Below are 12,975 nucleotides of genomic sequence, written 5' to 3' on the forward strand. Positions count from 1 at the left end.
CATGTTGGCTTTTTTGGCATTTGTCTCCCTTTGAGGAATGTATTCCACTTCCTTGTAGATGTCTCTGTTAGGAATTTTTTTAGATATGACATCAGTCTCTTTTTAAATTTCATCCTTTTCTCCTAGCTTGAAGCTACCTAAAACAATTCTTTCTCTTTGAACTGGGTTTTTTTTTTTTTTCTGTTTTCATCACTTCACTCCCTTTCTCCTCATTCCCTTAATCCTTGTTCTTAGGAAACACAGACACTTAGCTCTGGTAACCTGCCTTTGAAGTTAATGCCTTTTTAATTCTTTAATTCTCTTATTTGTCCTTTGTAGGCTCTGGTTTCTCACAGCCACTGGAGTTAATTATGGGTGGTGATGGGTGGATTGTAGGACTAGATTCAGGAATCTGGCAGCCCAAATATCCACTTTCTATACCCCACCAGGAAAAGTCTCTGCAATGTAGGTCACTGACCTCAGTGAGATTTGTACAGATATTTGGTCTGGTTGATAAGCCTGAGCTCCATTAGCCCCAGTCCCAAGAGCTAAACTAAGATATTTCTGAATTAATTCAGTACTCTGCCATATTAGTAGCTTGCCTCCCTATCAGCCCTCAAGTATCTCATTTGCATTTGAGATACTTGGCCAATACAGAACCTTGAACCTGAAGCTTGGGTATTATTGAGGGTATATGGTTTATGCTTGAGCCTTCTCCTGCTCCGCATAGGGCCTTTGAAAATAAAGAAGAGACTAGAATTCCTAGGTTATCAATATTTCAGCATCAGTAATCATCTGAATCAATCAGATTCTTAATCTGCCTCTAGGAAGAAAATCCTCACTACCTCTCCCCATCCCACAATGGGTGAGAATTAGGTATAGCAGACTGAGTAGGGAGAGGACAAGGTTGAATGGCCAGGACCAATTCTCCTAGTATTTTCTTTTCTCACTTCCTGTTTATAACCTGTGAACAGACATCACAAGGCCCTTTGTCAGTTGGGGGAAAGTAGGTGTCTAGGGATTTTCAGTCTTTATCTTAACATTTCATTTATTCATTCATTCATTCAGCATATATTTTTCCACACCTTCTCTGGTGTGAGGCATTTTACTGCTTGGCCTTTTATTAATGGGTCTGTATTTTCCTAACTGGATGACTAGTTGGCACAGTGGATAGCACACCGCACCTGGAATGAGGAAGACTCATCTTCCTGGGTTCAAATCTGGCTTCAGACATTTGTAGGCTGTGTGATTATAAGCACGTCACTTAACCCTGCTTGCCTCAGACTCCTCATCTATAAAATGAGCAGGAGAAGGAAATGACAAACCACTGCAGTATCTTTCCCAAGAAAACCCCAAATGGGGCACAGAGGGTCAGACAAGATCATAAAATGACTAAACAACAACCCCTCTATCTCTAAAATGAAAGACTTTGGACTAAAGATAATCTATAAGAGCCCTGTTAGCACTGACATTCTTTGACTCTTCTTATTCTCTCCATGCCTGAAAAACACATAGCATAAGAAAAAAATAGCCAATATATTATAGATTTAAGAGCTATAAGAGACTTTAAGGCCATTCAGTCCAACTGTCTCCTTTTATTGATGAATATAAATTGTAAAACAGAGAGGGTGAGTCACATTTACTTGCCCAGGTGACCTTTGAACTTAGGTCTTCCTGACTTAAATCCATTGTTCCATACTCTATACCCCTATAGTGCCTGGCACATAGTAGGTGCTTAATAAATGTTTGTTGGCTGACTGACTACACCACACCAGCATTCCTTCTCATAGTGGCCAACATATTTGCAGGAGGTGGGGAGGATGGAAGAGGGGGTCAGCAAGCATGAGAAGAGTTAGATTTGTTTCTCAGGAATTCAGTGGCTTCTTATACAGAGAGCCTCTGACCCAGACAAATGTCCTCCCACACCCTTCGATCAGGGCCTTTGATGATTCCCCCATCCAAAAGGGAACAAACATCCATGTAGAACTTACTTTGTACAGCTCGTTGAGCTGTTAACTTGCCGGTTCTATCTGCCACTCTAGCCAGAAATGCAGGCCTTACAAACTGACTCTGGGCCCACAGGGCAGTAGAGTCATCAAGCTGAAGAAAAATTTCCTTTTTCTACAGCTTTGTTGCCTGTGAATCCCATTAGGCAAGAGTCTCTTGAAAAGTCTCCTAGACTTTGTCTCCAAGCTAGAAGAGGCACCTAAGAAGGGTTGCAGAATTTTCTTTCTTGGAAACATTTAATAGTGGAATAATTTGCCTCTATCTGTTGTTCCTTGTCTTCTTTCTCCAACCTCTCCTAGTCCCTTGTAATCTGGGACGGTTTAGGTACATTTTTGTCAGAAGGCAGGATGTCAGACTAAGTACTGAATCTGAACAGTAGTGCTTAATTTGGGATCTTCCATGTTGTAGAATACCCAACACTGAGAATTTATTTACCTTCATAATAGCTATGAACCCCCAATGTATCTCATATTCCCCAAGATCCTTCTACATTTTTCTAAAAATACTTCTTTTTACCTTAGGTCAAAGGTTTTTACCTGGGATCCACAGACCCCAGTTGGTCCATGGATTTGGATGGGGAAACATACACCTTTATTTTAATATAATTGTTTTCCTTTGTAATCCTATGCATTTTAAAACATTGTTCAGGGAAGGGGTCCACAGGCTTCACTGTCAGTGTGTGACACTCAAACAAATGTTAACCGTAGGGCCTTATTTAACCAACTCATTCTGTTTCTCAGCCTCTTTCCACTTAGCAGCATCCTCTCCCTACAAATAGATCCCCCATGGCATGAACCCATTGCTCTTCAGATCCTGTTAAGGAAAGAATGACCTCACCAAGTCCCTAGTTCTGGGTTTACATATTTGGGAAGTTGAGGAAGTTGGCAACTCAAAGATTTGGCATAGTCATTGCTATATACCTGCTTAAAATTCCAATCACAAAGCATTGTGATGCTTCTCTTCCTTTCTTGTGGACTTGAGCTGATATTTTAATTTTTTGCCTACCCTACTATGCCTTTAGAACTGAAATATATGACTTATTTCTATCTCGCTCATGGCCACATTGCCCAGGACAGGGATGAGAAATTTAAATTTCCATAGTAGGTTCAGTTAGATTCTCAATCTACTTTTAGGAAGAAAATACACACACCTATACCTTCCCATCCCTCACCTAGTCCTATAATTTGCCCCATTTCTTACATCTGTCCCCATCCAGAACTTTTCTAGCTAGAAAGGAAACCTAGGAGTTTTTCTTCTCTTCTCACATGCTCCCCACTCTTCCTGCTTCAGCTCTCATTCTTTCAGAGACTCCCCTGATAAAACAGAAGGGAAACATCAGCTGCATATTGGAAAAACATTTGTCTGCTGGCCTTGACTTCTCCAGGAAGCTTGTTCTGGGGATGATAGACCAGGGTGGGGGTAGGAGACAGCAGGAGGGCAGAGGTGTTGGGGGAGAAATGAAAACACAGGTGGCTTCCTGAGTTTCTCATCTGAAGGGAGATATGTCTGCATGTGAAATCTGGTGCTGGAGGTAATATCAGTAATCAGCAGATAGACTTAAATACATTTCTTGATATTTACTTAAAATATGATATGGTTGATTAGGACATCTTCAAACAAGAGAAAATATTCCCTAGACTTTTCTGGTACAACTTCTAAAGTAATAGAATGGAAGTGAGCTTATCAGCTTGAGACTTGTGCTCACACCCTTTCTGATGGTTTTTCTCTAGCAAGGACAGTCTTGTGCTGTCCTTTCGGTCCCTCATTTACAAGTCTGACCAATCATACCCACACAATATGCATTCCTAGCATGTAGACATTACACACATGTACCCCTAAGGCATAGACACTCTTTTCTGAGCAAGGAGAGCAGGAAAACCCACAGAGAAGACCAAGTCACATCCACGTTAGAAATTAGACTGAAGAAAAATTCTAGGAGTACCTTACGAGGAATTATAACCGCAGTAAAGGTTTTATTGTTGTTGTTTTCATCAAAGGAAGAAAACTGACTAAATAATCATTTGAATGGTGATCAGACCTCTTGTGATCACCACATCTTGGTGAATCTAATCCGTACCGGATAATCAGCATAAGTATAATCACAACATTTGAGAGTTGGAAGATGCCAACTGGTCCAACCCATACATAAGAGCAATCATCATTGTAACAAGTGATCATCTGTCCTCCTAAAAACCTTCAAGGGTTGCGGTGGGGTAGGCATGGGAACCTCACTTATATAAGCAGTTGGGGTTAGGGAGGGATAAGTGCTAACAGGAAGACTGGAAACCCAAATCATCGTGAGGGTCTCTCAGAGATGAAAAGGAGATAGCACACAGACTAAAATGAATGACTTGTCTTGGTATGTATTAAGGAATATGTTAGAGGGATTCCTAGTATCCCTCATTGTTCAGAGAAAAGGAGCAAAGAGAAGGTTTTAGAACAAATAGTGGTAAGTACATCAGATGGTCTAGATATGATGGTTGAATTAGTTACTGATAAAGCACTAGGACCAGATGATATCCATCCATATGGGATTTTCAAAGGAAGTCATGAGTAAGTAAGAATGTAGAACCTGGTGACTGACAAAAATTCACACCATGTCATTTGAAAGAGCCCATCTGCTCTAAGGAGAGTTAGAAAGAGATGAAATAGTAGTTTCTTAGATGGGTTCTAAAGGAGGACCTATAAACTGGAATACCAGAAGTTGACAGGAGGTAGGAGAAGGGCTACAAAAATGATCAGAATGATGGAGTGCCTTACAAGGAATTGCAACAGCAGTAAGGGTTTTATTGTTGTTGTTTTCATCAAATGAAGAAAACTGACTAAATAATCATTTGTTTTATAGGGACAGGCTAAAAACAATGACAATATCCAAAAAAGAGGAAGGCATTGCAATGTGAGATGAACAAAGAGTTATGGTAAAAGTTTATAAAAACTTAAAAGGTATATAGAGAGTGAACACACACTTGTTTAGTGATACACTGGAATCCAATGGCATATCTTGAAACTTGTATCGGGTAAATTGAGGACAAATTTTAAAAGTACTTTATAACAGGTAACACAGTCTTGGAATGCAAAGCATGCATTGGTGCCAGTAGGTGAAATCATGTCATGTTTCTAGTTCATTCCTAGTTCATCTTTGTGGTGTGGTAGATCGAGTGCTGAACTTAGTGACAAATGACAAATTCAGATCTTGCCTCATATACTTTATGACCCTGGCAAGTCACTTTACCTCTCTTAGACTTAGTTTGATCTTCTGCAAAATGGGGTTATTAATAGCACCAATTTCACAGGGTATTTGTGAGGATTGAATGAGATAGAACACTTTGCAAACCTTAAAGTGCTATATAAATGCTAGCTTTTATTGTTGGTCATTGGTCTAACCCAGTACAACTGTTCTTGTATTCTTTGAATAATACCCCTCTTCCACTTCCCACACGGATTGCTTGGCTGGAGTATTTGTCTCTCTTCTGCTCCTCATGTGCCTATATGAATGTCTCAGGATTCGCCATTTTCGATTTTTTTTTCTCTTTCTCTTTATGCACAATCCCTGCCAGCATTGCTTAAGGCCACAACAGGATCCAGTTTGGACCATGATTAATCCAGACCACCAGGATGCACATTCATTTTCCCACTGCTAAGTTTATAGCTTATATTTGGTTGATCAGAGAAACATGCGTTATGTGGGTTTCAGGGAAGGAAAACATTTTTTTCATCTCTTTTTTTCTCTTTAGATATTTTTTTCCCAGTCATTTCATTCCTTGATCAAGTCCAAAAGAAACTCTCCATCCTGCTGACCAACCCCACCTCGCAGCAATACTCAAAGAGTCAGATGAGCAAGATGTCCTGCAAACATCTTCTGCATTGAGTTAACCTTCATTTGGCTTCAGTACCCAGTGGAAACATGGCTTTCATCCTTGACTTGTCTTAAAAGATTAATCACATCTCTAGTTCTCTATTATGCCTTTTAAAAATTATTTTTATGTTAAAGAAGCCAAGAAATTCCTGAACTATCAAGTCAGTTTCCAGCAGATCATTTTATGACTTTGTTAAACCTTCCCTTTTCCTTCCTTCTCTTTCTTTCTTGGTCTCTCAATTCTTTATGTTTTATCTTCTTCTGTTCTCTCCTTTATCCCCAAGTTTTCTTCACTGTTTGGATCTGAGTGCAAGTTAATATAATACATGCTTTAATGTTTGCAAAATGCTTTACAAATATTATTTTATTTTATTCTCACAGCAACCCTGGATGGTAGGTGCTCTTATCATCCCCATTTTATAGATGAGAAAAATGAAGCAGATGGAGATTAAGTGGCTTGCTCAGGGTCACTCAGGATCTATTTTGCCATCTAGATGCCTCAAGTGCAGAGAGTACGTTTCTTGTCTAGGAAGGTTTATGTCAGATTGACCAAGAATTTTCTTTTTTAATTTGAGAAAATGAGCAAGTTAGCAAGAAAGCTTTACTTTAATGAGAAAGTTTGATCTATGTGTTCCATTTCTCTGACTGTCAGGGACAGAACTCTGGAGTTAACATTGTCATGGTACCTTTAGAGCTGTTTAGAAAACCCATATGAGAGCACCCTTCTGAATCTACAGGAGGTAAAGCATCACCATCTAGTGCAAATTCCTGTTTCCTGAGCATTCCTGCTGATCACTCTGTCCTGACACCGTGATGATGTCCACAAAAGACCATCTTGGTTTTGCTCATTAGTGATTTCTTTTGGCTTTGGGAAACCTATTTAAAGAGTCAGTCTGGCATAATGGATAGAAGGCTGCCCTTGGAGGTAAGAAGACCTGAGTTTAAATATCACATTTTATATTTTATAGATATGTGATCTTGGGAAAGTTACTTAAAATCTCTGAGCTTCAGGCAACTTTTGAAAACTTGCTACTAAGTTAGAGACTATATAAGTGGAGAGAGTTTCCACATGTTGTGAAATCATCGCTTCTTCATGTGTGGAACCTGTTTGAGCTCCATACATTGCTGGATTTCTGTTGCTTGGCTACAAATAGTAGTAATAGCTCTCCATAGAACTATAGATTTAGAGCTGGAAGGGACCTTAGAGACCATTGCGTTTAACTTCTTGGGAAACTGAGGCATAGAACAGTTAAAGTGATTTGCCCAGGGTCACACAGCTAGTAAATATTTAAAGTGGGATTTTAACCCACTTGTTCTTGGCATCTAGTCCAATGACCTATTAACTATGCCATGCTGAACCTAGTTTGACTATCTTTAGTTTATAGATCATGAAACTGAGGCATGAAGAATTTGTGAAATGTTCATATATAATGACCATATAGAAAATCAGAGATGGATGGACCCATCCCTGTCTCTGTCTCTCTGTCTCTCTCTCCCTGTCTCTCTTTCTCTGTCTGCCTGTCTGTCTGTCTCTCTGAATCCCAGTCATGTTGATTTTCTAGTACAGTCTGCTCTATGCCCTGATTTAGAGTGCTGTAGGATTGGTTGCTTCAGTGCCATTGGCATTCTGCAAAAAGGCATTGTAAAGGCCTAGGAGGAAAATGAGAGCAATGTTTCCAGTAATGGAAACCTCCATGGGAAGCCTTCCCATGGTTCATAACCTGGCAAGACCCTGAACAGACATGTTGATGCCTGAAGCCTGTGTTGGTGGGGTTATAGAACTATCAGTCAACAGAGAAACAGGCCGTGGGCAATGTTACTGCCTCCCAGTCCAGATAGCATTGCCAAACAAACCCCTTGTGGTGACACCACAGCTTGGTGGATCTGATCCATACCTGACCAGAAACGTAAGCATGGTGGGTGAGATGTGAGAGCAGGGAGGGGTGGAAAGGAAAGGTAGTAGCAGGAAGATTAGAGTGTTAGTGAAGGATGGGAGGGTGGGAAGCCAGAGTTATCATAAGCAGTCAGAGCTAATGCAGAAAGGATCTCTGCTACTTGCTTTTCAGCATCAAGATGATGGTACTATTTTATTTCTGGTACTGGTTTGTTGTTTGCCTAGAAATGAACTTTGACTCAGTTCTAGGAAAGGAAGGGGTAAGCACAGAGGGAGACAGGAAGTAAAAATGAAATTAAGCTTTAAAAGTGAGTTGTTGCTATGTTTGCACAACACAGTCGGATCTTGAGTAGCAACAGGGGACTCAGTAGATAAATCCTTCAGCATTACCTGAAGCCAGTGAAGGTCAGGTGACTGGTTCTGAGTCTGGCCCTCCTAAGTATCAGAGGCAGCCTCCTGAGACCAGGTCTTCTAAACTCCAAGCCAGCACCATCCACTCTGCCATGTCATTTCTTCAGTGGTAAGATGTCTCCTCCCACCCAAAACAAACCAAGAGAAGCACCAGCACCATAGTGAAAGTGATGGAGAGAAGGAATGACGACAGTATGAAAGTGAAATAGTTCATGAACTGAGTAGCTAGTATTCAGTGTGATGAAAATGGAGATTTATTAGCTCTAATTGATTCTGCATAGATCCTATTTGTACGTAGTCAGTTCTACATCGTCTTCCTCACTGAACTGTGAGTTCCTTAAGAGCAAAGACCTTTATTTTTGACTCTTTGTATTTCCATCACTTAGCACAGTATCTGGAACTGAGTAATTGCCTAATTAGTGGGTTTTTTTCCCTTTTTTGGAGGGGGGAAGGCAGGGCAATTGGGGTTAAGTGACTTGTCCAAGGTCATATAGCTAGTAAGTATTAAGTGTCTGAGGTCAAGTTTGAACTCAGGTCCTCCTGACTTCAGGGCCAATGCTCTATTCACTGTGCCACCTAGCTGCCCCCTAATTAGTGCTTCTTGACTTAATAACCGCATTTTATTTAAAAAAAAAAAAGAACATTTAAACATCACGTGTCACGACAGACTTAATAGCCTTATTGAAATGTTAGCAGATTATTTAAATGTTTTATCCTAATTTAGAATTGGATTGGACCTTAGAGACCATTTCACAGTGGAGGAAATCAAAACATAAAAGAAATTAAGTGACTTCGCCAAGATCGCCTAGCCAGCAAATGGCAAAGGCAGGATTTGAACCCAGTTCTTCCTATTTCCAAGTGTAGTGCTCTGGAGACTCGGCCATACTGCCAAAGATAAAGCTTCATACACTCTGTAGTTTTGCCTATAGCTTGGATAGTGGCAGCTGCCCACGTGGCACTGACAATCATCCCACCACTAACTTTGGCACCCCTCCATGGGTTTCCCGTGCCTAGCATACTGTGCAAAGTGGATCAGGGCACCGTGTAAATTGAAACATTCATCGTGCTGTACAAAGCATGTACACATAAATCAGTCTAACTTTATCCTGTGAAACTGGAAGTTCAGCTGAAGTTGTACATTGATACATGTGTCATTTCACCTTGGAATATAAACCCTTAGAGAGTAAGAACTATATCAGAGATGATGCCCGGCATATTATGTGTTCCTGATGAATATTAAATAACTACAACAGAGAAAGAGATGTTCCCCAAAAGGCTGTTGTGATATGTGTCACGTGTTAAGAACTGGAAAAACCAACATCAGATGACATGTAAGCATTTGATTAATGTGGACTAGTTAATAAATGGAGCTGGGAGAATGCACAAAGGGAGGATGCAAAGGACGGAGGTGAAGAGGAAAGGAAAGAGATTAATGCTGTAAAAACATTCTTCTAATGGATTTTTCAAATGTAGCAGCATGCAGGCAGAGATGGGCTCCAGGTCAGATGATTGCTCCATGAAGATCTGATTCATCATTCTGTAGCAGCAGCCTGCCACCCTTACTCTTGCTTTTAAGGGCTGGTCATTATTCCCCAGGATGGTAGCCCAAGTGAGGACAGAGGCGCACTGGTCAAACGGCATACCAGACAAAAGGCTTTTGGGCTAGAGCCTGGTTTTCTTAATATGCTGCCAACCTCATCTTCTTTCTTCATCTGCATCTGCCCTGTGGTACGCCCCTGTACCCCCTTCATTTGCCTTTTTCCCTCTAACACTAGAAAATGGGGAGGGCACACTCAGTCATTTTATTACTCTGCCTTTCATCATTTGGAGAAACTTTTAATATTTAACTTAGGCGGCCAAATTAGAACTTTTTTTTTTCCTGGCGAAGTGACTGTTTTGTTGGTGACTTTTTTTTTTTAAGCCTGGAAGGCTAGCCTGCCAGGTGGTACATGGGGACAGTTGAAAACCAAGCTACAGTTTCCTTCTACTCCATCTGCACTAACTGTTGTGGACATTTTGGCACCAGAACATACCGGGCCATTTTTCTTTGTGTTGTTTTTTATTTCATTTGTAAGGCAAACTTAGTACTTCCCCATCTAAATGAACTTTTGCATTCTACCGAGCCATGCAAAAGAAGTAGCAATGGGTTGTAGAAGGACGTGATTAGTGTTTTTCATCGTGTTCGGGCTCCCATGAAGCCCAGATTGCGTGATTTGTTGAGTGATCCCCTCTACCAGAATTTGCATGGTCAGTTGGTTTTTCCTGCCTCACTAAAAGCCTTCAATTGCAGTGTGTCTGTAAGTGCCACATTGTTGTTAAGGTGGAGATGATGCCGGTGCCAAACTCATTTTAGTGGCGCATCTCTAGTTTAAATTTATTTTTGCTTCAAGCAAATTTCTTTGTAACAGTTCAGAAGGGAAGAAAAAAAAAAAGAATACAATCTTGGTGGAGTTATTTTGGATTTATCAGACCATGAAAGAGAGTTCTCAGCCATTAAGGAATGTTTCAGATGCCCATAAGCCTTATTCAAAACTTGCTTTGTTTGGAATCTCCCAACTTGGCATGTACCACATGAACCATCCTGAAGGAGGATTAGTACCTTTGCTTTAAAAAAATACATTTGCTTTGAAAAAACAAAGTTCCAGGTATTTCACTAGAATACTTTGGGCGAGGGCCATGCTTTCATTTTTCATTATTCAGGTCATCCTCATCTCTAAGCAGGACCCTCCCATTCTCCTAGGATGAGAAGCTCTCAAGCATTATTGATAAATACATTGAGCAAGTATGTATTGAGGACAGATGGCACACTAAGCACTATGCCATTTGTAATGGGATGTATCTTTCAGAAGTTTACCATCTCTTAGGGTAGACAAGACACAAGAAAATAAAAAAGTTAAAGGACAGCAAAGCTGAGGATTACCATATTTCCACCTATAAGATAATATTTACAAGATTGACACCATTAGCATGAATCACCGAGGATTTCTGGGTGATGAAAACTCGGTTTCACTTAGTCGAACATTCATTGAGTAGCTAAGTAGCCCAGAGGACAGAACACTGTACCTGGGGTCAGAAAGACCTGAGTTTAAATCTAGCCTTCAACAATCATTAGCTCCGTGATACTGGGCAATTCATAACCTCTATTTACCTCAGTTTACTCATCTGTGAAATGAGGATAATAATAGCACCTACCTTCCTGAATTGTTTTGAGGATAAGATGAGACAGTATTTGTAACGTTCTGGGCAAATCTTAAAGGACTATACAAATGCTAGCTTTATTATTATTATTTATGCGATGCAATTTTATCAACCACCAAGGATTGATGAAACTCTTACAATAGCTTATCATTATGCTAAGCACTGAGGATACAAAGCAAAACAAGTAGTTCCTGCCTTCAGGAAGCTTATGTTCCAGTGGGGAAGACAACATGGACATACCTAGGTATATACAAGCTACATAAAGAGTTGATGGAAGGTAGCCTGAGAGGGGAGGGTACCAGCAGCTGAAGGACCTCCTGCAAAAAGTGCTATTTGAACTGAGGGGCTGGTTGAGACATGTCACCTGTCCTTGAGGAGCCTACAGTCTAGTAGAAGGAAGCTAATTGTACTTGCAGTACCTTAGAGAAATGCAAAGTGCTAATTTAGGCAACTTGTTGTTTTCCTTGTCTCTGTGAATTCTATATATAGTAATGCATTCTGTCTCACCCTAACCCACAGTGGAGGAGCCATGTTGTACAGTGGAAAGCAGGTTGAATTTGGAGTGAAAGGTCCCAAGTTCACATATCTGTGTGATCTTGAACAAGCCAGTAATATCTTTGGACTTTACTTTCCCCATCTGTAAAATGATTGGGTTTGATGAGATGACTTTCCAACCCTAGGAATATCATCTCATTCTCCTCTATAAGAAGCTTTTCTTGACAGATGAGACTGATTTTTAACTTTGCTTTGTATCCCTGGCACTTGGCATAGTGTCTAACACATGGTAAGTGCACAGTAAATGTTTATTGATTTCCTGTTCACCATAACTAATGTTAGGCATGACTTTTTTTCCTTGCTTCAATATTTTGAGAATCTATGCTTTCTTCAGTGTGAGCTCTCCCTTCACTGATGCAGATCACTACTCTTCTGTGACTTGGTACACATCCTTCAGAAGATTCAGTGGTCAAAAAAAATTCATGTGGCCAACCTGCCAATTAACCCGTTTGAACCTAGTGAGTTCACACATTTAATTACTAGACAGACATTTAATTAACAGGTCCATATTTGAAGTCTTTCCAGCTTGGTCAAATCTGCTAGAACCTAGGCTTCACTGGCATGGCCTTTGAAAACAGAGTCACATTAATGTCACAATGAGACACTGGAGTAAAACTCTGGTAAAATAGCCACATTTAGCCAAACTTGGCAGGACAATTCAATCAGTCAGTGAACATTTACTCTGTTCCAGCTACCACAGTAACTGTGGGGACCTTAGAGGTCATCGAGTCATGTTTCACACTGTAAAGTATTCTCAGGTCAAAGGGACAGTAACTGGAGTTCAGAAACCCAGATGCTTTACTATTGATGATAGTCTTCAGATTATGACATTTCCACTAAGTGGGAAACCACCTGAAAAATCCTAGTTAGGCTGGTGTAGTGCCTGGAATTTTGAATTTGGTAATTACTCTCTGGCCTTTGGGTATCCAGGTGGGGCCCTGGACAGACTCATCTTCCTGAATTAAAGTCTGGCCTTAGACATTCACTAGCTGTGTGACCCTGGGCAACTCATCTAACTGTTTGCCTCATCTGTCAAATGAACTGGAAAAGGAAATGGCAAACCGCTATTGTATTT

At 40.4% G+C, this 12,975-nt stretch overlaps 1 protein-coding gene across 5 annotated transcripts in view; it reads left to right on the forward strand.

Annotated features, from left to right (window-relative positions):
* The window catches only part of BOC (BOC cell adhesion associated, oncogene regulated), a 104,762-nt gene that overhangs the window by 56,862 nt on the left and 34,925 nt on the right, over positions 1-12,975 (forward strand). The gene's annotated exons all lie outside the window — the stretch shown is intronic.

Source organism: Petaurus breviceps, unplaced genomic scaffold (assembly GCF_028583685.1).
Source record: "Petaurus breviceps papuanus isolate PSGF00001 unplaced genomic scaffold, PetGlider_PUasm1.0 90792, whole genome shotgun sequence".
NCBI lineage: Eukaryota > Metazoa > Chordata > Mammalia > Diprotodontia > Petauridae > Petaurus > Petaurus breviceps.